The sequence below is a fragment of the Neocloeon triangulifer genome, unplaced genomic scaffold (assembly GCF_031216515.1).
Source record: "Neocloeon triangulifer isolate White Clay Creek 2 clone unplaced genomic scaffold, ASM3121651v1 ptg000004l, whole genome shotgun sequence".
NCBI classification, from domain to species: Eukaryota; Metazoa; Arthropoda; class Insecta; order Ephemeroptera; family Baetidae; genus Neocloeon; species Neocloeon triangulifer.
Window position 1 is genome coordinate 2387556 of NW_026775547.1, and position 26145 is coordinate 2413700.

The following is a 26145-nucleotide window of genomic DNA, read 5'->3' on the forward strand; positions in this document are numbered from 1 at the left end:
TACATATTTTTTAATCTTAAGAAATTATTAAAATATAAGTTCCATCAAATTGTTCTAAATTTTATTTACAAGATATTGCAGTATAATTATTTTAATTAACAGTTGTACCAAAAAATATCAAACTTCACATGACCAAAATTTGCAGTAAAGATTTTTGCTAATTCTAATAAAATTGTTGATCGTTTTGTTCCACATTAATTTTTTTTAAAAATAAATTTCAAAATTTACAACATTCAAACAGATTAGCATAAAATTCTGCAAATTTTACTAAAATTTTATCAGAACAATGAAACTTCTATTATATTAGACCCCAAAGTTTAACCTAGCATCTATAAAATTCCCTCCCAACGCCCGTTGGAACTAAAGTTCGGCAGGGTCCGGTTTTATTTAGGTCCAAATATTGACACAAAATCCTCTTTGCTTGTCCGGCGAAGCCTGGAAAGTGGAAGTGCAGCAGAATCAAAATAAAACAAAGGCTTTCAGCCAGAGATGAAGCAAAGTGTTGTCAATGGCGAGGATTGTGCATAATTAACCCGGGACCGGCCGGTTCGGTAGGCGCAGGGGTTACGGACACACATCGCTCATGAATATTCATTCGCACACACGTCTTACTCGCACGAGTATTGCACCGCTCTTTAGCACACAATAAGCGAACGCCGAACTTCCCTCTGCACGTTTTGAACTTTGTTCATTTCAGCCCTTCCCCCACTGAGAGATAGTTGGATCAAAATTTATAGTTAGAGAAAATTTCAAATTTTTCATTTAATTATATTAATGAACCATTGAAATTGCAGGTTCTATAATAAACATATTATAAAAAATACTTAAATTAAGCTCAATATTTAAATAAAAAGTTTCAAGAAAGATCGTTTTCTGAACAAAAAGGATGAGAAAAGTTAAACAAAATTTAATATAATTTCAAAAGAAATAAAAATTAGTTTTAAAATTTTTTCCAACATCTCAATTCAATATTTACCTCCAAAAAGTATGAATTGGAAATTTTTCTTAAGATTTTAATGAATAAAAAGAAAATAATATTTACAATTTTTCATTATTCTCAATTGAATTCAAAATTTATAACAGCTCTTATTTGGCTTCATTAGATTTTTTCACTGAAATTAGACCCTAGACCCAATATCTAAAAAAAACAGGATTTTTCATTAAAAAACTAGACATTTTTTAAAAGTTTCTAATATTTTGACTCGGAAAGACTCACTTCGCAGAGATTCATGCTAAAATTAACTTTGTAGAAAATTAAAAATCTGTTCTTTTTCTCTATTCTAATTATTTACCTAAACTTCAATGTTTTAAAAATATAATTTTTTATTACCAAAAATTGTGTGGGAAATTGTATAAATTTAATATTAAAACAAATTGAGAAAGTGCTACTTAAATTTTCTTCAGCTTTCCCTGCAACAAATCCTACAATAATAGATAACAAGATAACGTTTTTTTTTATTACTTTCATTTATAGAGCAAGCGTTTTTGTGTCCGTTTGGTTTTATCTGATGCTGGTGCCGCGAAGCTCACATGGCAAGAGTAGCGCGCAGTGGTGAAATAAGGAAAAGAGAAGACAATCCAAATCCCGCACCGACCGAGATAAAGAAGTAAATAAAACAAGAGAGATTTGACTTGACAAACACTAAATCTAATGAAAGACTTTTCAACAAATGAAGTTTCCCCGCTGCTTTTCTTTTCCTTCTCTTCCTTTCCACTCGTCACGACGACGCTCGACTTTTTTATTCACCCCACTTGTTCATTAAGCGGCAACTTTCCTCTTTTCCTCCAACTTTTCTTTTTTAATGAACAAACTCCCCTCCCCCGCGGCCTAACAACCCTTAAATTGACTCGCAAATTTTTCCTTCCCTTTCTTTTACAACAAACGCAAAGCGTGAGGCAAAGAATAATGCAGAAAATCTGTTTGAAATTGCAAGTAAAAGTGTGCAATGCTCAAAAAATTATGCATAAAAACTTCCTTTTTTTAAAATTTTAATGTTAATAAATTACATAAAAAAAACAAAGTGTTATTTTTTATTTTGCATCTCTTTTTAGTTTAAAGAATTTATTTAGCAAATAAATCATCGCTCATTCCACTGGAAATAATTTCGCCTCAAGCGAGATTTTCTCTTGCTTTTGTTTCTCCGCTTTTTCGGCACAGAAGCGTTAAGGATTTTTTTTCGGAGAGAAAAGCATCACCTGCGAACGTGCGTATAAACATCTTGAGGGGCAATTGGACAGAACAAACACAAACAGAGCTGTGAATCCGAGCGTGAAACTAAATAAAAATATTAGCCGAGGGCGCCTTGCTGGGAATCACCGGACTGGAATTCTATATTCCTACGAGTGTTTGTGTTTTTAGTTGCTCAGTATTCCTTTGCAGAAATATCCGATGAGATTAAACTCGCCCTTTATCATCGGTTATTTACAGATTTTGCTATTATTTTATTAAGCAACAATTTCAATTGTTATAAGTGAAACAAAACTTATTTAATTTAAAGAGAATATTCAAAGAGTAGAATTAAAATATCCATTGATTTATGAGCTTAACAAAAAAAACCCATTAATTTTCAAATTTAAAAAAACTAAGTTTAATGTTTTTATTTTTAAATTAGGTCCGATTTGGTCTGTGTTTAGGCTTTTTTCACAAAAGAAGTCAGTTTTGTATATATTCGGCTTCAATATTGGTGTTTTTCTTTAACCTACAATTATGTGATTTGTTCTTATTTTTATTACTTGTCTACTAAATATCGCAAATATTTGTAATAGATATAAAAAAAAAAAAGTTTAGAAACTTAATTTTAGCATAATTTGGAATTTTCATATATTATCAAACTATCTTGACAAACATGATATTATGTAAACTCAATAGATGTATGAATTATTGTATTACTTGTAAACAAGACCCTTATTTTTTCGGTTTAGTCTAGTTTCATATTTCCAAAACTTTCTGTTTTTATTATTACATCTTTATTGGGGAATAAAATAAATAATTAAAATTAAAAATTTTAAAATTTTCATTGCCAAAGTACTGCAGCTATGTAATTTTTATTTGATTCTATTTTGCAGTCTTGATCTGGCTGTTTGTTCGTTTTCCATATTAAGCAAAACAAACACGACCTTTAGTCAATATAATGAGCTGCGTTTGAACGTATAAGAGCTACAAGTGCGAGCGAGAGCACGCTGCAATTACATATTTATGAATTCCGCTCTCCGGAGACCCATTCAAATTAATTCAACTTTCGCACTGAGCGCGTTTGACAGGCCGGTCTGCGCTCATATAAATTTAAAGAGGCGCAAATAAACACATCCTTCTGCTCGCAGGTGATTAGTAGCAAATTTATTCCGGTGGCTCGAGAATATCAAATGCTCGAGACCTTTGTATTCCAATCAGGACGGCCAATCCGTGCCGAATGATAATTAATTACACACTTGTTAACCCCACTCTCTTCCACACAAGGAAAGAGAATTTCTGAATGAATCGAAAGAAAAAAATTCTGCGGACTGCATGAATTTTTCATGCGAATGCTGGCAAAAAATAAAATTAATAAAAGAGGGTCAGAATTTGATTGAGGCCTGCCGAATTTTTTTCTCTCTCTCGGTGAAAACAATAAGAGAGACCCGTTTTTAATCTTGTCTGGCGGAAAACAGATGTTCGAGTTCCATCTCATTTCAGAATTCAGGAGGCTTTTTCTTTCTATCTCTCGGCAGCTGCTTTCTTTATGAGAAAATGCTGCAGCCAGATTCGACTCTCTCTTCTCTTACTTCGGTGTTATTGCTTTTGCCCCTTGGAAAAAACGAAGAGAGGAGCTTCTTCTTTGCTGATACAGTCGCCGGCTCGCTCCATATTGAGAACAGCAGCCTCGCTCTCGGTATTATTGCACGCGGCCATTAGCAATTCTAATCACCTCAGACACGACTCGCTGTGTACACATGCTGCTCGCTTCTTTCCTCTTTTCTTCTCTCAGCCCAGAGCAGATCAGCGCCGGGCTTATCTGCCACAGTTCACCTTTTGGCCTCGGAAAAACGCAGCGCCTCTGCACCTGAAAACAGAAAGAGAAGTCGGCAGTTGAATGGCTTTAGTTTTCTATAGTTTTCTTTAGTCAACATTTAATGAAGTTTACAATTTTTTCCCTTTTATATTTGAGGTGGGGGTAAAAATCATATATTTTAGCATATTTCATTTTTTTTTTAATTTTAGAAAAATCGTTGCTAGTTGTGGTGATGAATTTTTTTTTAAAGAATTCAAGGTTTCTCATCCTACACTGTTTTTCTTTCAATAAACATTTTTGTATTGATACATGGGACACTTAAGAAAATTAGTATACATACTATTTTCATTTTTATTGCAAGTTTGAAATGCAGATATGATAAAATCATTTAATGCAAAGAAAGATGATAATTTTTGAGTGGAAATTGATTGAAACTTTTTCAATCATTATATCAAAAGAATAAAAGAGATCTAAACATTTGTTTAATTACTTGATTGAAAAATGACGCATTGCTTTCTCATTTTTATCTGCACTTTCAGCGTCGTTGATTCAGCAAATAACATATATGAATTTTTGGAAGTCTACAAATCTCACTGCGAAGTAGCTACTCATACTTGCTTATCACAAAAAAATTAATATCTTATCTATTCTGATAATTGTTAGTGTTTTCCGAGCACAATAGGTGTTTTAAACTTCATAATCTTTGTTGCGATACACCTGGTTATAATTTTTTGAATTATCATAACAATTCAATTTAATAAAAATTCACAAAAAACTTTGGGTTGAGTATTTAAATTAAGATAAAACTTCTTTATGGTACTTCAGTATATTAGCATACAAATATAGCTATAAAATTTATAAATCTAAGTAAAAAGTGATGTAAAATGGATAATTAAATTGCATTATTCCGAGTGAAGAAAGTTTGCTCTCGAGGATAAGTTTGTTGTTGCTTTATTTTTTTTATTAGCATTTTTTTTTGTTAAATTAGTTTTTAACCTTTTTTTAAATTTAAACTAGATTGATGCTCATACTTTACTAAAGTAGTTTATTTCATTATTCCATTTTTCATGTAAAGATAAGGTAATGTAATATAATTTAAAATTCAGACTTGATCATGGAATCTAAAACAAACAGCTGAAATAATTAATTACGCCTCAGAATTTTCCCTTCAATTTTGTGTTTTGTGTCTTCTACTATCTGCTTGTTTTCATCCGGTAGCTCGGCGAGAAACCGCTGATAATGGCCAAGTCGATTTTTCACTCTCTCGCTAGCGGCGGCAAAGCAGAGCGAGGGTCAATTCATCAAGTGATAAGGCGCACACCATTTATTTATTTGCTCAGCAACCGTCATGACATTTGCGGCGGTCATTCATTATTTTAGCGTTTTGCTTTATCACTGCGCGCCTTTTATTGTTGTTTATGAGGGTTCTCGCTCCACTCTGACATCCGAACCAAATGGATGAGTCTCGGAAGGAAGAAGCGAGACCAGTGGAGGCAAAAAGATGCAATCGTTGTTTTGAGACAGCGAAATTCACTGATTTCGCACGAGAGGATTCTCCATTGTCTCCGACAGGAAGCGCAGACCATTTATTTTCTGTAAAAATATTTTCATACGTACATGCGAGATGACGCAAAAAAGTGTTTGCCCGGTTTTATTTTGAGCGAGAGAGATTTACACATAATTTTTTATGGTGTAAAATTTTGATTGCTTTATGATGAGATAAGTTAAATATTTGCACACAAATTCTCATAGCTCATATACATGATTATTGTAAGAAATAAATTAAAAGTTATAAAATTTATAAAAAAAAATTTGTTCGTCTTGATTTATATGTTTTGCGACAAAAAGATGTTAAAGAAAATTTTATTTTAAAGACACAATGTTGTCAAAGAAAATTTGTAAAAAATGTGAGAAATGAATATCTACAGAAAGTGAGATTTAGAATGTTTGTAACCAATTAAAAATTGCTGGTACTTCTTTTAAAAGTTCAATTTTTAGAAATATTTTGGTGACAAGTAATTAATGAAAAGATTTACCCCATAATTACAATCACGTAGATAAATAACTGAAAGGTGATTATTTCATATTTTATTAATCTGAATTGAATTTCTAAGTAAGAAAATTAAAAACTCTTGCTTCCTAACAGAAAAATTTACACCGAATTGCCTGTGATGTAATTCCTTAAAAATATGTTAATTTATCAGTTTAATTCCAGTTTGATTAAAGTTTTATTACGTAGCTATTTAAAAAAGAGACCACTTTTTATACTCATTTTTGGTGGAAATGGTTTATAATTGAAAAAGCCTAACAAAATAGTAACATTTTTAATAAAACGTTGGCATAAATGTAAATTTTCAAAAAGGTCTGGGCAAATCAAGGCTCGTCAATTTGTAAGTAAATTTTCCTGTTCCTAGTTTAAAGCGAAAGTGAAAAATTAAAAATTAACAATTAAAATTTGATAATTGACTTCACAAGCAATTCTTTTTGTTTGTAAAATTACGTAATTTATTGATTGGCTGGGAAAATGCGAGTAATATTCCTTTCCCACTTGGACCCTGGAGATAAAATCGTTCTGGCGGTTTCTACCTCCAATCTGTTTTTCTTCCCACAAGCAGGAGAGCAGGAGAGGCTGTCGAGTCCTGGGGCGGTGCGGCCATAATGTTGTATAAATTTCCTCATTTATTTGTAGATTCGCTTGGGTTCTTCTTCTTCTTCTTGGATCAAAGCAGCTGCATCTCTCTCTCTCTCTCTTGCTCGCTCGCAACTCTGCCAACCACACACATGTGAAATAAATGCGGTCCATCACGTTTTTGAAGCCCACTTTAATAATTCATGAAGTGTCCCGAGCAATCCTCTTTGCCGAGACGCACAGAGGCGCTTATTTCGCTCTATTCTATCTACACCCGTCCACTTTTCATGCTTGTAGCAACGCTCATGAAGAGGCGCCGGAAAATATAAATAAATCCTACCTGGCGCGCACACACAATCCATACTAAGCGAAAAGTAATTTGAAAAAAGAGACACGCCAGTTATCGCGACTATGTTGAATGACAAATTCTTCCAAATTCGGTTTGGGTGAGCTATGGGATGAGGCACTTCATACTTGTGTTGAAATGGAAATTTTAAATTGAGAATCTGTGAAAAATTTCTTTATTTTTAAACAAATTATAATTAATTGCTATTTAAAAAAATATTTTTGGCAATTAGCTTATAATATTTTTATAATTAGCGCTAAATAAATATTTTTGTAAGTTTTGAAGGTTTTAAAGGCAATTTAATTCCCGTTTGCTAACTTATGTAAACAAAAAATGTGTCAAATGGCAGCAATTCCAAGTATTATAATAAAAAATAAAAATAATAAATTGTGAACCCCCTTCTATAATTTGTGAAATATTAAATCTGTTAAGAGGCAACTATCGTTTTCGGAACTGTCTTGTAGTTATAATATATATTCATCATCCAATCGTGTCCTGCTTAAGATTCATTGAATAAAATTTTTTCCTATCAACGTCTTGCTAATTAACGACGTCAAAAAAAGTGCAAAAAATGAAAATTGTTAATAAAAAATCAATTTTCTCAATTACTCTGAGCAAACGTTGCAAACTATAGCATGCAAGCCTACTCATAATTTAATGAGACATTGTGAATTACTTGCTAATTTTGGTGTAGCTAAATCCCATAGGAATATTTATTTTGAAATAGACCAGAGCCATAAATATTCATGCAGGAATTTGGCCCATTTCGCGTCATTTGGTGCTGCAGTGACAATTTATTAATTCCACTGCAGGAGCTCGTAAAAGCGGCGTGAGCACACCTTTGGGGCGCAAAAATGAAACGAATGCAAACGATCGCGATAAGCCTCGGGCCGAAATTAAAACACCCAGGCAATATGTAATTAATTAATCGGCGAAAAAGCGAGCGCTCGAATGGGTCCTCGGTGACTGCAGTTGAACGAATGAAATATAAAACTCGCTGGGTAATTGTAATGAGCCGGTGGCTGATTAATTTATGGCTAATGCTGCAAAACGCGCGCGTCAACGATCACGACTTGTTGTGGATCAAAATAAAATAATATGCGCGCACACAGAGCGGCTCCCCTGCCATCAAATATTTTATCCAAACATTACGTGAACCATAAAACAAACTTGTGCTGACCACACTGCCATTACACCCCAATGATTCTTCATCAATAATTTATTATTCGGCCCCGATGAGCACTGACAAAAAATAAAATCGCCCACTCGTTTTTTTTTTGCCCACGCTAAACAATAATATTTTCCCTTGCTGGGGATGAGCAGAACTGAATTGTCAGCCAAATGTAGTTTTCTCCCCTTTGGAATGTTAGTATTAAATTTTATTTTTTTGGTTTTATAATGGTTTTCCCTTAATTTAATTAATTTAAATCGTGGAAATTACAATTATTGGATCTTTGTAAATATTATAAATAAAATGGGTGTTTATGCCTTTATTGGCGATGTTTAATAATTCGCTAATTTTATTGTTTGACAATAATAACAGTTGTTTGTACAAACAGCCTTTTTTTAATTAGGTTTGAGTTATTTTCCTTGCTTGTTATCAAACATACGGTTTTAAATGCAATATGCAGTCCATGTATGTATTGTCTTGACAAGAAGCCGTTCTGGACGAGTTGAATTCTATCCAAGGATTTTCATCCAAGAAGTCACTTTGATTCATGAACAAATACTCATGGACAGAAATCATCTTGTCCACATATTGTCAACAATATTATTTTCAAACTAAGGGAATTTCTTAATTTTACATCTTTACAATTAAAAATAGAATAAATGGCTTATACAAAAATCTTTTTTAAATGCAGTCACGTTCCTTGCAGTATTTAGATTTAATTATAATTAATTAATGGCACATTCTAGCAAGAACGTACTCTAATTTATTTTTAAATTTTTATTACGTAAAGAGTTAAATATATTTTGCGTTACATTACAAAAATTCTAAATTTCAAATAAAATAAAAATAAAAATGAATAATTGAAAATAATAAATATATTTGTATTAAGACAATAAAATAACATAAAATATAATAATATACCAATTATTTTTCAATTTACAACAATATTTTTGATTTAAAATAAAATTTTACTATTTTTTTTCTCTTTTTCTTTAAGTGTATTTTACTGATCGATGTGAAAGTTGCCGATCAATTTTGGCTTGGTATTTTTAGTTCTACATGTTTCCTCTTTTTCATGTTTACGGTTGCCTTCTTTACTGATATGGCACCCCTAATCCCTTTTTTTATGCAAAAATCCTCTAATTACTTCAGCCGGGTCGGAACGCCGTTGTAAGCAAGGGAGGGCGGCGGGCGAGTGCGTTACAAGAGGCATAATGAATGCATATCGGCTTATGAAAAGCTTTTTATTTTAAGAGCGCGTCGCTTTAATTTTTTGAGAGGCGCTTCCATTAGCGCCGAGGAAAGAAAAACGAGAAGCAACATTTCAGCGAAAAAAACCAACACACACACGTCCTGATGCATTTTAGGCGGGCGGTTTTAATTACACTTCTCTCTGGCATTATTTATTTACATCTAAATTAAGCTTTTTCTCCCGAAATAATTTAATTAAATTCGCGAGCTGCACTTTCCTCTTTTGGCGGAAAAAGAAGACCCGCTGCGAAAAAGGGATGTGTGCGAAAAAATTCGCCACACCCAGCGCGGACTTTCCGGGATCGTGACTTCGCCAACGAAGCTCCGCCCCAGCATCTTTGCTCCAGATGCACCGGCGGCAGGGTGGTGCTCAAGCCAAGTCACGTGACGCCAGAACCAACGTTCGTCGTCCGGGCAAAGCTTGCGTTTTGCCGCACTGGAATTGCACAATTTCGCAAAAGGAGTTTTCCTAGAACTAGATCAATACAAGGAAAACAGAGAAAGCAGAAAACCCTAAAAGAGATAAAATAAGTTGAGCTTGGAAAAATTTAAAATTTTATATTATTCCAAAATTAGTTACCAAGAGAGTTTATTTTTAAAAACCCTAAACTAATTCCGGCTGCTGCAAACAGAAGAGTTTAACTTGTCAGCAATTAATTTCAATTGAAGAATTAATTTCTAACTGAATATCTTTGTTGGACCATTTGTAGAGATAAAAAAAGAAATGAATTCAATATTATTATCTTAAATTAAATCCTTCTTATCAGAAAATGAAGTTTATTGTGCGTTGAAAAATTAAAATTGCAATATTTTTCTATTGAAATTAGTGATGACAATTTAATATCTAAAATATCTTTCTAGTTTAAGATTAACACATTAATTAATTTCAGTTTGACTTTGGAATTTTTGCATTGTCATCAGATTTGAAATTTACAGGAATAGTTGTTTATTATTATTATTTAAATTAAGTTTCAAGGCGAAATTTTAGGCGTGTTGAATGTGTGGCGTCGTTTTCCACGGGATAATTTCGGTGGCACGAGGTCAGAGGTGCGAGGGTGGCTGGCCGAGGCGCATGCTTGCCCGCGGCCAAGGGGTGCGAGCGGTTCACACCTCCTGCTCCACTTATTGGGCGCCGCTGTGCACCAATCATCGCTGTTCTCCAAGACGTGACCTCAAGGTGCAACCCTTATTGCAATTACTCAGGCACTCACCGGAAAATTTGACGCGAGCTTCATCACATTCAAGGCAGAGAGAACGTTCGCTAGATTTATTACCGTGCTCAAATAATAATTCTCCCGGAGAAATACATTGTTTGCTAAATCGGCCGAACTTGAACGCTGGATTGAAATGCAAGAGAGTTTGTGGTTAGATTTTCTTGTGGGTAAAATTTGGCACGCCACAATATGATATTTAATAAATTGTGTATAAATTTTATTAACTACTAATAATGATACTGTATTAACTGAAACAGCAGCTTCTTTTTGATTAGCATTATATGTCCGCATGAAATTTTGATATATTATCAGAGAGCATAATTAAATAATAAATAAATGATATAATTGTTTCTAAAAACTTGTAATATCAGCTAACCTACTTAATTAAATTAAAATTGTATTAAAAATAAATATTGATAAATAAAAATAAATTTAGTTTAATAAATATAAATAAAAAAAATATATTTCTTTGCTTTTATGTTTTCTGGGTGCACAAAATAAAGAAGAAATTTACAAAATTATTTTTGTCATTTTCAATAAAAAAAAATTTTAACACTTTAAATGTTTAATAATTTAAAGCGTATAATGAATTTCTGTTCTAATATTTTTCCAAAATAAATCTCAGTTGGGAAAATAAATTTCAATTGCTCATTCTTTTTGAAAAGAAATAATCTTTTCAGAGATCCATCCAAAGCCAGAGAGGAGATCAGCAGCATCAGCAGGTAGAAATGCGATAAATTTCCACGGTGATTGAGTGCAGATGTTGAGGATTGGCGAGTGAGAGAGCCAAGGGTGAATATATGATGAAGCGGCTCGGATTTTCAATGCCGCTTTTACCCAAATATTGTTGCAGCCCGTAAAGGGGGATCGGAAGCAAAGGGGTGCGCCCTTTTGCTCATCCAACTTGTTTCAAAACAAACACCTCGCGCTTTTACTTTTCGAGTGCGTCTCGCAACCAAAACAGAGAAAACACATACTGACGTGAATCAAAGTTGCCGTGCGTGGAAGGGAATTATATTTATATGCTTTTACCAAACCAAAATCCCACCCCTAGTGAGTGAGAACGTGCGTGTTGCGTTTCAATAGATTGACAAAGAAAAGCTGAAATTCAATGCAATTAAAGAATGGTAAAAAAGTAAATTTTTAAATTGTTTCAATTTTATTCTAAAATTCATTCTAGATAACCGAGCTCTGTGTGATTTATTATTTGAGACTAAAAACGATTTTAATATAATTTTTTGTACATTTTGAGGCTCTATTTTAAATTCATTAATTTTGCACTTTATATTCTATTGATTCTAAAACCTCAATATAATGAAAACAAATAGGAGAATACCTGGGATTGCTACATTGATTCTAATTTAATTCTTGTACTTTTAATTTAATGAATGAATATTTTTTAAACAAATTGAATCTGCTGAACGTTTTATATTTTTGCTAAAAATTATCCAAAGAAATTTTCAATCGTATTTGTTGGCTTGGCCAAGTCAATTTCTCGCTTTGGCAGCAGACTGCTTTTTTGAGTATTTATCACAAACACTCCCGATGACAGGAAGAAAAATCAATATACGCAAATGCCGTGTGAGTCGGCGAAGCGGAAAATCGTCGGAAAAAGGCACGAGGCAGGAAAGCATTCAATTCCATTCTGCCGGCGAGAGCGCAACCGACCAATCAATCTGCATGCATTATCCAAATGTATTCGGCAAAAGTTTAATAACAAAGTTAAACTCGGCGTTTATTTACATTATTTGCGACGTCTGTGCACTGCAAACCCCCAGCACTTTAATAAAGTGAAAAGTGAGCCGCTTCGACGTTTCGTATTATTTTGTGCTGGATTTTCGAGCCGTGGATTTCCGCTCGGCTTGCCAGGCCAAATATTTGGCGTGTGTGTGCCGTGCCGTCTATACTGTTGCACATCAAACAGCGCGGCGACTTTCAATACTGCAATGCAAGCCGACTTCTGACGAATTCAAATAGGACTGACAATATATCATACAGGGGGGCTGCTGTTTGAGCAGTCGAACCACCAGACACTCAAAGGGTGCGATGCATTTGTGCTGCAAATTGCACTTTGGCTCAATGTGCGAAATGCATCACAGTCGAAATAGCATAAATGCATCTCTCTCGTGTCCTTTATTGGGCTGTTGGTTAAGCCAATGTACATTAAATGAGGTCTCTTGAAAATCTCTCATAAAAAATTTTTGTTGAAATTATTTTGCATGATTTGAGATAAAAACATAAAAATTTAATCCAATCAAGTATGAATTTGCAAAAAAAAATAAAGTATACAATGAGAAATTTTGTAATATCACTTAAGCAACAGAATAAATTTCTATGGCGGAAATTAATTATTTAAAGGGTTTCACAGATACTTTTGTTTTAAAATACCTTAATTTTTACACTTTTGTGTACTACATTTTTATAAAAATTGTTAAGATGAGATCAATTCTGGTTATTCTGTTATCTCATTTTTAATTTTTAATTTTTTGTGGACAAAATATTATCAATTCGACACAACAGCCCGAGCTAGGTGAGGCTTTGAAAGTCCTTTGAATGAATCTATAGATTATATAGAATAAAAGTCCTCTACACTCTAACGCAATTTTTTTAGTGCAAATTTTGGCTGAACAAAGGACTTAAACGTTGTTTATGTGCGGTTTTATATACTGTAATTTTTGTGTGTGAAGATGTGAAAAAATGTAATATTATTTATGTATTTTACTTTTATTTATAATTTGCAACATCATTAATTTTCAAGCAACCTCACTGCAAAGTCAATTTGTCTTAAGTAAGGACAATTAAAGATATGTTTTCATCTATTTGTAATGAATTTTGTTGCTACTATTGTCAAAAAATAAGGATATTTTTTAAATTTAAAAACAACATATTTTATGAGTAAATTTTACAAATCTCATATTTGTTTGCTTATCATTTATGTCCTTCTTTACTTAAAGTGAAATATTCTTTACAAAAATTATAATAATAATTCCTCATCAAACCTTAGGGAACTTTGTTTAATGAACAATTTTAAATTTTTACGGTTTCAAAATACAAAGCACCTATTTTGGTAAAATGCATGCTGACTTTATAAGCTTGCAAATTGAATCAAAATTTGATCAAAATACTGTAGTTTTAAACACAGAATGATAAATTCCCCGAGCCATTATTATTTCAAAATTCAAACACGAAAGGCGAAGCACGGAAAATTCACCGTCAACAAAGTGCGGCGGAGCGTGTGTTTTTCGAGACGAAGGGGTTGCAAGTTGACGATGGCGAAAGGCAGGTGACAAACAAAACACCGCCACTTATCTGGCGTATCATGATGGTGCAAATATGTCTGCGGTGCTTTAATAAGGAGCGAGCGAGCACCGCAGGGTGGGTTTGTTGTCTCTGAGGAAGCGGCAGCCAGTCTTGCTTGCCATCTGCTAAATATAAAGAGCGACGAGAGCGCTGCAATGCATCAAAACTGCTCAAGAGAAAGAGAGAGCACCCTCGGCGAGAGAGCCACAGCGCGCGCCACCCAGCCCAGCACCCTCTCTTGCGCTCATCTGAATTGCAAATCTCGACTCGATATCTCTTGAATATGCACGAGGGGGTGGCCGGGGGTGGCTCACTGCTGCTCTCGGGGGCGGCGAGGTGGGTTGCTCGCCTTTCGGTTTTCGCTGCGACGACGAGGCCGAAATAATTGGGTGACGTCACGTGGACGCGCGCATTGTTGGGCCATTGTTGGCGCCCTGCCGGAAAAAGGGTTTGCTCGCCCGTGAAATTTGCGTCTTTCATGACATAATAGGCTTTTCCACTCGCTTATTTAATGCGAGAAAGAACTTTTCCTCCAAGTTGCTCTAACCAAATTCGAATATAATATTTTACAATTTTTATATTTAAAAGGTGAAATTGTAAAATTATTAATTAAAAATCAGGTTCTCATTATTTTAATTTTTGAGGCAAGCTATGGATTTTACCAGAAGTTGATTGTTGGTGGTGTTTTTCAATTTAATTTTAGTTTAAAGAGAGACATTTTTTTATCATACAAAAATAAATTCTTTTCGTGGAATGGGTGTAAAAGAATTTTAATGCCCGTATCTATGCAACTGTTTGTACATCTGGGTCGTGCGGGAAGTTTTCTCTTTATCAATAATACTTATTAATTTTCGTTATTTAAATAAAGTTAGATAAATTACAAAATCAAAACTTAAATCTAATGGAAAGATATCATATTAATATATATAATCCCTTTATTTGTTAGGATCATCTGAAGAAAATAAATTTTTTATGAAACATTGACATAAAATTCTCTTTTCCTAAATTTGTCTATTAAATTTTGAATTAATTTGCTTAATTAAACATATTTATATTTAGTTTAAATAAAAAAGTTCAATCTTTTGAAACTCTTAAATTACTCCGAAGAATTCATCACTAGAAATCAGAAAAAAAAGAAAAGGGCAGAATGAATCATCCTCGTCCCTCTTAAAAAACTCATAATCCACAACGGTCATATTTCCACACTCCATTAACCTTCGGAGAGTATTTTTTATTCCTCCGTCCCCTGCCTTCAGCATCTTTTTTTTTTTATTTTTGGTAGAAAAAACGTCTCAATTTGCACAACACACAGCTCACGCACGGTATGAATCAATGGAAATCACTTTGCGGGCGCGCAGAGATCGCGACCGACGGCGTGTGTCAATTTGCGCCGCAAAAATGGCAACATGATAAATGCTCTCGGCCGGGGAGGAAATTTATTCAGCCAAGGTCTGCCGCCGGGGCGGCTGAGGTCGGCGGGCCAGTGAGTGATGATGCTTTTTGTCATGCCTGTCCCGGCCACAGCCTCTGCATTTATATATTTCGCCGCGACACATCATCGCTATATCATAACGCTGCACGCATTAGACACGCGCGTAAAAAACAGCTCTGCGGTGCAGCATCTCCGTTGGGGATCCCGTTTCGGCCCGAGATTTGCCGGTGAATATTCATGAAGCTCAAAATCGCGACGCTTTCCGAATTTGTGCTTTGTCATGAGGAAAATATTGAGAAATGTTTCAAAACAAAGAAGTTGAAAATAATAGGATGTAATAGCTGTGTTTAATTGCACAACATAAACAAATTAAACATTTAAATTTATTTTTAATTTAATAATTATATTTTTATTTAGACAATAAAATTATTTTATTATATTTTAGATAGTATTGTTAAATATTTTTATTGTAAATAAAACAGTTTAAAATTATTAGACATTAACTAGTGAAATCTTTTGAAAGTAAAAAATACAAAATATCAATAACAATTGAGCGCAAGGTAAGGATATAACATTGTGCATCATATATGATAATGCATTTGTGAAGATTTTGGTGAGAATGTGATAAGCTAATTATTACTTCAATTCATAAAATTTAATTATAGAGAATAATCGATTGAAATTGTAAATAAGCAATCTGATAATTGTGAAGGTAAAAAAATTGTAACGAATTCCATTTCTCAGATAATTAATAGTGTGCGTGTGTTTTTTCTGTTCAAATTAGTGTAGAGTAGTGTTTTGTTTGAGTTGTAAAGTGTAAACCTCTTAAAAAATTCCATTTATTAAATTTAATTTTTTTGCCAAATATAAATCAAAAGTTTTTTATAATGCCAAATTACAATAAGTGTTTTAATTAATAAAAATTAATGAAATTTTGTTTCGGATGCTTGATTATTTTTTAAATAAGATTTTTTTAAAAAAAAAATTGTGTTAGTGAAAATGAAACTATATTGTAATAAAATTAAAAGTCATATAAATTAGTTTCTGTATTTTAGAAATATAAATAGATTTTTTCTTACAATTAGTTTGCATCTATTAATATTTGTGAAAATCGATTGCAAAAACTAATCTGAGAAGTCAAGCAAATTTTCCAGGAATTAATAAAAAGTTAGATTAGAGATGTAATAAATATTTATGGAGAAATGAAGATATCGGGCTTTTCCTCCAAGTAAAATAAAAATAAATTCAGAAAAATTGGAAAAAAAAACACCACATTTTAACATAAAAAAATTAAATTCTTAAAACCAACAAAATAATTCAAGTACCAACCTATTTCATGATTTGTCTTCATCATTTTACAAACAAGAAAAATACTTCCGAGTTTTTGCACGATAGAAACTCCCTGCTTTTCCCCAAATGAAATCCGAAATTTCTCTTCCGCTGCTGAATCATCCCGGGGCACGCATACATGCCTTTGGTTCCGCCTGCGATTTGCAGTTGACACGTCGTCTGTCGTCTCTCTCTCTCCTCTCTTTCCGCTAGTTGTCCGTGTCACCTCTTATTTACATTTTAATAACACACCCCTGCGGAAAGCAAATCTAGAGGCGTTCAAGCGCTAATTCTCTCCTGAGAGTTGCCAGGGTGCGCGCCTTTAGCCTCTGACACACACTCATGTGCAACCCTATTTTGCATTCGCACGTGGCACCGACCTCGATTTCTTTATCAACTTTTTTATTTCAAAATTACACCACTTCAAAGAAAAGAAATGTATTTTTTGTTTCTCTAAAATTCATTCTCATGTTAAAACTTTGCCAAATTATTACACTGATTCAAAATATGTCAAATTTAAAACGACCATTTTGAATGTTTTACTGAATATTTCCTAATTTAATTTTTTGAATGAAATTTTCAGATTTAGAGAATTTGTAAATTTAATGAAAACAACTTTTAGTTTTATTTAAATTGCTGATAATTAAAAAGGAATTTTTTCCCCTTGCATTTTGTACCATAAAATCACGTTTTTCAAGTGAATTTATCAGAATTTTGTAATATTTATGGCTAAGCATTTTTAAAAGTAATCTCTTTGTGAGAGATCTCTGTGCTGTGCAAATTTTTGAATAATCTCATTTTTTCACCCTCGCTGAAAAGGAAAATAATTCCGTCTTGAGTCGTCTCGGAAAAGCAGCCGTCGGGTGTGCGGGTTGCTCGATTGGCGTAACCTCCATGATGTTTTTGATCCTCGGGGAAAAGTCTCAAGTGCTCCCTAACGAGCGGCTTAATAATATTCAAACGCGGGCAAAAAATAAACTCGCCTTCGCGCATATATCTTTTTGCCGGCGACAGCTGCTGCCGTAAAGGCGTCGGTCGCATATTATTTCATACGGGGCGCACTTCTTGACGTGCATTTGCCAAAAATAAGAGCAGGGGCTGCTGCAATATTACCCCGCAAAAAATCATGCTGCGGAAAATTGGAGTTTGAGAAGGGCGAAGTTTCAATTTCGAGCTTTAGACTTTCTATATGTATAAACTTTTATTACGTGTCTGCTCTGTTATATAATTTAATAAACTCGGCTGCGGCGGCGATGAAGTGGCTCGAAAAATAATAAAATTTCCCCGGCAGCAGCGAGTGCGGTTTACGACGAGGATTACTGCCTGATAAGTATGCAACTTTTCGGTCGTAGGTGCGAGGCAGTTTGCATAATCAGCGGGAGATTGTCTTGCAGCCAGACACGGCGCGCGAACGGGGAATTTGGCAGTTTTGCGGAGAGTTAGTTGGCAGACGCTTTGGTGCGGCTCAACGAGATGTGCAGGCAATAATTGCCCAAGTGGAAATCCAAAGTGGCAAACTTTGCCTATACCGAATAAGCTCTTAGCCGCAGCCAAATGCAATTTTGCTCACTGAAGAATGTGGTTATAAAAATATAGAGTAAAAAATCATTATTTATTTTTGAGCAACATATTTTCATGAATTTAGTTTTAGAAGAGGCGAATGTTTGAAATTTAAAACTTTTGTTTAAATGTGTAAGTAAAAAGAGAAGAGATTATTTAAAGCATTACTAATTTTCTTACAAACTGATGAACTGTCTTTCATGTGTAAAAATAATTACATTACAAATCTTTATCATAGATGAGACTTATGACGATTTACAGTTATTACTTTGTTATTCTTTTGTCTAGACAGTTACAATTACATCGTTTACATTGAATTATTTGAATTTTGAAAGTTTTCAATTAATTTCTCATATCTGGAGGTTCATGATAATCATGATGTATTTCACATTCATATTTCAATGTAAAATGTTTAAGAAGAGAATCTTTTTTGTAAAGCTAACAAACTTAAACAAATTATTAATTTATATATATTTGTCAAATGAAGCAATAAATTAAATTGCTTTTTATTTATTTATATAAATTAAAATATTATTAATTTATTTCTTAATTTATCAATGCAATGGTGATAATATGTATTGTTTTGTTTGGTTGTATCTAATTGACAATCTGATACATGTTCTAAAAATATATTTGTTGCTATCGTTCATGGTAGAGAAAGTTAAATATTATCAAGGATATTCAACGGTTGACTAGAAGCAATTATGAATTATATCAATTAAATTAAATTAATTTATTCTAAGAATTGTGGGTGAATTTAAAAAACAAGAATTAAGTAAACTAACATCAAGATAACAATGGTAACGAACATTAAAAAATAAATAATTACTTCCAGCTTTTGTTAATTGAAGAAATCTACAAGTTTTTGTTTTTTTGGAAGACCAAACTTAAGATTTTGCCGGTTTTTGCTATAATTAATTGCAACCTTTTCTCTTTCTGACCAATCGGAAATTTCACGTGCCGAATTAGCTGCGAGGGAGTAAAGTCAGCATGTTGTCGAGGCGTATAATTATCGAGTGGGTGGTCGTGGTGGCTAATGAGGCTAATCGCAGTTGCAGCATCAATCCGCCGGTGTGTGCTGCCGGGAGCGAATAATTCGCTGCTCAAAGTGCTGCTTGTGCGAGATTCAGAGACGATAATAGCTGGTCTCTCTGTAATTGGCATGAGGAACGTGCCGAGAGCGGAGCCAACAACAACTTTTTCTGTGGGCTGCAAAAAAATAAAAGGCGAGCGAGCGGTTGCGGGACGGACGACGGGGAGATGTTTTTCGGCGGGACGAAGAGAGAAAGACGAACGGGCCACACAAATGAGAAGAGAATTCGCTGTAAAAGGAGCTGTTTGTTAGGATGTGTACCTGTTTGTCGGACAATGATCGTGGCGACGAGCGATGCTGGCTCATAAATTAGACCTTTAGTGCCTCCTCGTAATGGCCTGTGTGTGTGTATTTCATTTTTATACTGCACGGTGACCTGGCAGCTCTTCTTGTAATTGCAGACCATGCGACATTACAGCTCTTTTTTATTGTCTAGGCCGTTTAATTTGATTTATACTTTACTTGCTTAGTCTTTTGCTAGCGACGACTCGAAAGTTGTTGCTTGACTAAAAATGGACATTCGCTCCGAGTGAGAGATTTATTAGGCTGCGGTTAATGCGTTTGTCCTTTTAAGATAGCAGGAAAATTGGAAATTCTAGGGCTGACGTTTTTGTCGATCAAACATTTTTCTTGTGAAATGAATTTAATGGTGGTTTTTCCTCGACATCTTTCTTAAGTCGTTTATTATATTGTTAATATTTTTTGCAAGCTTTGCAAAACTTCAGGGGTAAGAAATCAAATAAAATTATTCATTCGTTTCTGTAATAAAAATTGACTTAAACCAAGAACTGAATTATGTTAAAAAGAAGAAAAGGCGTGTCAGGCAACTGTCTATTGAAATCCTAGAATCATTTATAGTCTCTTATTTGCATGGAGATTAACTCTATGAAAAAGAATTTTAAAAAATCGATCAATGATAATTTTTTTGTTTATTTGATTTATTTTAAACAATTTGCAATAGAAATAATTTAAACAATCTAAATCATTAAACAATTAAAAAATCAGTCAGTATAATCATATGCAAACCCCTTACTTGCAACTTGCTATTATTATTTTGGTTTGCAATTAACTAAATTAGTAAAATTAGTAAATTAGTGAAATTTAGCTGACTAAATTTCAGCCGAAAATTAAATGAAAATATCTATTGATGATGAATAAAATTACAATATAGACTGAAATATGCTCTAGTTTTGGTTTTGGTTAAAAAAAATATGCATGGTGGGCATATAACAAACCTCATGATGATGGAGAGCTAATAAAAATTCCGAACTTGTTCTGGAATCCAGATTCTGGATCACCTAATGAATGATATGACCACATTCTTGGCGTAAACCAGTAGCCGGAGTGATGTTTATCAATTGGCAACTCGCAGCGACTACAGTCCACGGGCGTTTATTTATTTTAAATGAGGCTCGTTTCCAAAATCAAAAGTATTGAATTGAACTAATTTTAATCAAGAAAATTATAATTTTGGATTGATTCTTTTTTTAAAATTGGAAGCAGAAAAATTTCAATTAAATAATTCAAAAATTAAAAGATTTGAGGAGCAAATTTAAAATTTTTAATTAAATATTTGATCTCATCAATAATTAAAGCATTTTATCGAGCAAAAATCAAAATGTGTCCTCCGAACACAGACGGACAAGGCGAGTTTGTCCTAATCTTGATTAAAAATCACAAAATTAAAATTTTAGAGAAATATTTTAAATTTTCAATTCTTATTAATTTGCCTGTTACTCAAAATAAAAAGCTGTGGCTTTTCATATATTTGAATATTTGATTAAGATAGAACTTAGATGATGCATTTTTCACCACTAACAAAGGGCAAAGACTGACACGATTTTGACTTTGCCCAACCTTTTAAAAAAGGAATTGAGTTTACATTTATGTTACCACAACATAATATTTTGTTCCATCACAGGTCATTGATAAATTTAATACTATTTTCTTAGAATTTCCATGATGATTTAATATTTTTTTACACAAGATCAACGGAACAGCAAGAAGTATAAAAATCATTAGAATTCAATAATCATAGATAGATATGCAAAAGACAATATTTATATAAAGATATTATATAATAATATCTTTGTTTTTCTCTTATTTATCATTACAACGCATTTTCTACAATGAGTATTCTAGCAAAGAATAGAGAAAAGAAAGTAATTGAAATAAAAAAATTCTTTATATTTGCATTATAATTATACAATATTAAAAAAATGAAATATAATTAGTTAAACTATTTTATAAAGCAACAATAAGTTTACTTCTTAATTAATTTTTTATCATTTACTATGTTATTAATGTTCGCGTATTTACAACAAGCAACGCATTAAGTAATTATAGCTAGCTCGAATTAAGTTTGTGGTTCGCAGAAGTGGCAAATTGGCAAGCGAGTGAGCGTGTCTGGGGCCGAAGGGACATACGAATTCGAGGATCACTCAATTTTGTGTCACGTTCGTGGAAGAGCGGGCAATAAATAATTCGCCACGAAGCACAGGAAGCTCATCACCGCGTGTAATATCATCAGGTTGGTGGGTTTTGCGTGTTCTTGGAAGCGGGGCTCTCTCGTATATAATAAAACGACGACGACGAGTTTATATGTGTGTGTGTGTGTGTCTGGAAATAAAATAATGCTGCCTGGTCGACTGGAGGACGCCTAAAGTGATCGTGCATGCGGGGCACGTCGCGACTCAAAGGAGAAATCCTCCGGTTGACACAATCAAACTCGCGGTGAACCAACCTTATTTTTCTCTCTCTAGACTTGAATGGTCTCCGGTCGGTCCCGTGGGAGAGTTGACTGCTCAAAATCGACGCAAATCTCGGCCTTTTTTGCCGCAAAATGCCGCTGCCATTCATTGTGTGCGCAGAAAAATCGAGAGACGCGTTTACGAGAGAGACAATTTTTTATATTCCGACCAACGGCTTGCAAGTGTGTATTTTGATGTGCGATTTCGGAAGGTCGATTTTGTAACTGTACTTTGGCAGGCGTGACTCTAATTTAAAACCACGGGATTTTCCAAGAAATTCAGAATTTTTAAAATATAAATTTGGATTAGATTATAAAATTATTGAAACGATTTTGAGGAAATGAATTAAGTTGAAGAATTAACAATTTTACACTGAAAATTTTGCATTTAAATATAATATCAAAATGTTCATTCCGTAGCAGTGATGCAAAATTTTAATAAATAGTAAAGCATGTTTTTGTTGTTTTTGTAATTTCTATCCCTCTGGTTAATTTTTCATAAAGCTAAATTACATTTTATAGTAAAATATATATTACTTATAATTATAGTAAATTTTTGTTGGTTTTAGTTAGTTTTTCAAGTTAAAAATGAAATAGTAGTCCTACAAAAATAAGAACTTCAGAAGAATCATTTAGTGCGGAAAGAAATTATAAAATTTTGCGACATGGAGGATAGTTTACTTAATTACCTTTTTGGTAAACTTGCATTTTGTGTGTAGTTCTTCAAAAATTGTAATTTTTTTATTTCCCTTATTATGTCCGAACTATTAAAAAGATTTTACCAAATAAAAGCAATTTTCGGGAGGAAAACATTGAATTTTTTCCAAATTATTAATTGCAATGTTTTTGCTTAAATTTCCAAAAAGTACATCGCCATTAATTTTGTCAATTCAATTATTCATCTGAGGCTGATCTTAGGTACAAAAATTGAAATATTTTCTTCATTTAGAAAGTAATTGCTTTAGAATATCACGGGAAATTTAAAAATGCAAAAATTTTGAAACAAAATTTTTTTTCGAAATTAACTGATATTGTCAAATTTGTAAATTTTATTTGTTTTTATATTCCAATTAGGCTGCTTTAGACGACTTAATAATGATGTTTTTGAATATAAGGAAAAAGTTCAATTTGTATATTATTTTTTAAATATCTTGATTTGAGAACTTTTAATATTAAAATAGATATAAATATGAAATTCGCAAGGATTTTCATTAGGGCTTCGAGAACTTTTACCGCAAAGAAGAGGTGATTGTGTTGGTGCAGCTTTAAATTCATCTGTTATGCAGATAGCGGCGCATGCAATATTATTTTACATTTTGCCGTGTCTACTTTGCATAATGATCGCCGACACAATGTGCCGAGTACTTAAGAGTAAGCCCTCTTAAGAGCGAGTCTGTCTCCCTCAACTTCACCTCCTTTCTCGTTATCTGCGCCACTCGAGAAGCAAAATTCATACTTAACTCGCGCGCACAAAATATATTCCGGGCGGCGCTGGCGGAGGAAAAAACACCCCTGCAGATACAACGAATTAAAAACTTTTCGTTATAAAAAAGTTGACGCCGGAAAAATCAAAGTGAAATAATCTAAAATGGAAATAACTTTATACTCGTACCCCTGCGCGACGACGCTCTGTCTCATAAAAAATGGAAATTCGACGCCGCCGCCGCCGCGCCCTCTCTCCAGAAAAGAAATTCTTCAGCACGGCGCTGATTCTATTAGCAGCAAACTTTTTTGCTTAAAGGGATTAAATTCATATTTTTTCGGCTCGAGGAGTAAATCACCTGGACGACGACTAATGAAAAAGAAGAAGTTCCGCACCAGCCCCTTAGCCTTATCAGCGGTATGCAACCAGCGCGACTAGTCTGCCCGACCAGATGCCTACCCTTAAAATTACAAACACCCTCCATAAAATTTCATTTCTGTGTTTATTTTACATCACTTTTTCAATAATATTAGTGCTAAAATTTGAAGAGTGTTTTAATTTACAGGAGACTTTTTACACGAAATCTTAATTTTTCTTGAAATTAAAAATAGTTTTAGGAATATTTGCCGTTTTCACAGGGATATTGTTTTAAATTTCAACTCGGCAAATAAGTCCTTTCTTTGTTAATTAAAAAAAGAATATTAAATTTGAAAATGATCTTTCTAAATTCTGCCATTCTCATTCGAGATACGTGAGACATAAAAAAAGACTTTAGTTCTGGAGATTTTTTGAAATTGCATTATACATGCTGATATATTTATATAAAATTATTTTTTGAATTAAAATTTTAGTCTTCTTTAAACTAATCGTAAGTCTTTTTACTAGAGATTTAATTTCTTGCAGACTAGCTTACGTTGTAATTTTATAAAGGTAAAATTATTAAACTAATTAATTATCAAAGGCAGCTGACATGACACTCCTTTCTTAGCTGTCAAATGGGCGCTTGCTTTTTCTAGCAAAAACGACACAAACGGGGGTCATGTGCCAGAGTCAAAATCGTGATCGCGTTTTTCGTGGCTGCTAAAGTAAGTACACCTTAATTATCCCGCTGCCGGTGGAGGAGTTAATTAAAAAAAGGTGTGAAAATCTTGGGATGAGATCTCTTTCTCCGCTTTTCTCATTCTGCAGACACCGAGATGAATCTCATTGGAGCGAATAACGTGCAGGTGTGAGATGCTATATTTATTTTGCACGCCGAACGACGACGACGAGCGAGCGCCTGCTTTTCAGGCGGGGGCCACCTCGCTCTGCATACATATGGAAATTACTCACGCTTTTTATTGACTCGCGCCAAACATAATCCACATTCCGCATCTCCCCGGGCAGAAAATGCGCGGTGCGTCGCGCCACCCGCGATTTTGCAGCCAAATCCATGCGCCTGAAACAAAATAATATCTGAAATTTAGAAATTTTATATTAATTCCCTGATCAAAAATGTACAGTTGAAAATATGATTTGAAGACGGAAATGTCTAAGTGAGTAAGAAAAGTTCCACCTGAAGCAGATATATGATCCAAATCAAGAACAAATCGTGTTTAAAATTACCCTGATTTTACTATAAATATACGTTAAAATTATCTTCTGTGATATCTGCGAGCATGTTGATAATTTATAATCCAAATAAAAAATATTATCATAGCAGAATATTCCACTTTATTTTTTGTTGTTCGCCTAAAGAAACCTGTTCACGGCGTTTATTGTTCACATTATCAAACATTATTTATTATATCATCAGAATTTTATTAAATATACTATAAATATAAAGAGACATCTTCGTCAGCTGATTAAGTTTATACTTTTCAATATTACAATGGAGGGAACACATGCAATAGAAAATATTTATATTCTTTAATTATGTTTCATTTTTTGAGGGTTTTATAAACGGAGATGAAAACAGAGGAATATGTTTTTAATGACATTAAAGTGGCAAAAAAATGAATTTTAATTAAAATGAAAAAAAATGAATTATTATACTTATATTAAAGTAAAATTTGTATTTATTTAGTCTTTTAATGGTTTGACAGATTACAACTTTTATCATTTGGCTACTTTAAATAATCACAGATTAATCTCAAATTGCTTTCCAATGTTTGTTCTGATTTTTTTAAAGAAATATTTCACTAAAATTTTATAGCAATCTTCTTTCAAGTAATGTTTTTAGAAATTGTTTGGACTTAAAATGGTTCATAATGCCTCTTTTTCATTGAATATCCATGCAATATTAAAATTACAACTCTGTAAATTTTATTTAACCTCTAAAAAACTTGAAAAAAATGACATGCCACGAAAAAAAAAAGAATATTTTTAACCACTCTGGAGCGCAATTGTTGTTGACCTTTGCTGGGTCAAAACCAAAGCAGCTCTTGTGACAGACGCCTGCACACATCGGAATATTCATGAAGTTCTCATCTCAAGAAAGCAGAGCAACTTTTGAGGCGTGCATCCTTTGAAATGTGATCAAAGGCCGAGCTAGCTATGTCGTGTGCTGGGCGCAAACATTATCTTCTCCCGGTGCTAATGAGAGAGCGAGAGAGATGGGTGGATAGCCTCGTTATTCGGCTGCACATCTCTCACCTGGGGTCACATCAAAGGTGACCCC

The 26145-nt window shown here is 33.4% G+C and overlaps 1 long non-coding RNA gene across 1 annotated transcript in view; it reads right to left on the reverse strand.

The window, feature by feature from the left end:
- Positions 1–1980: 1980 nt before the first annotated feature.
- Positions 1981–26145, reverse strand: part of LOC132193506 (uncharacterized) — a 54170-nt gene continuing 30005 nt past the window's right edge. Inside the window, exons 2-3 of the long non-coding RNA XR_009441462.1 lie at positions 24819–24924; positions 1981–4040 (exon numbers count right to left, since the gene is read on the reverse strand). This is a non-coding gene — a long non-coding RNA (uncharacterized LOC132193506). The remainder of the gene's footprint in view (positions 4041–24818; positions 24925–26145) is intronic.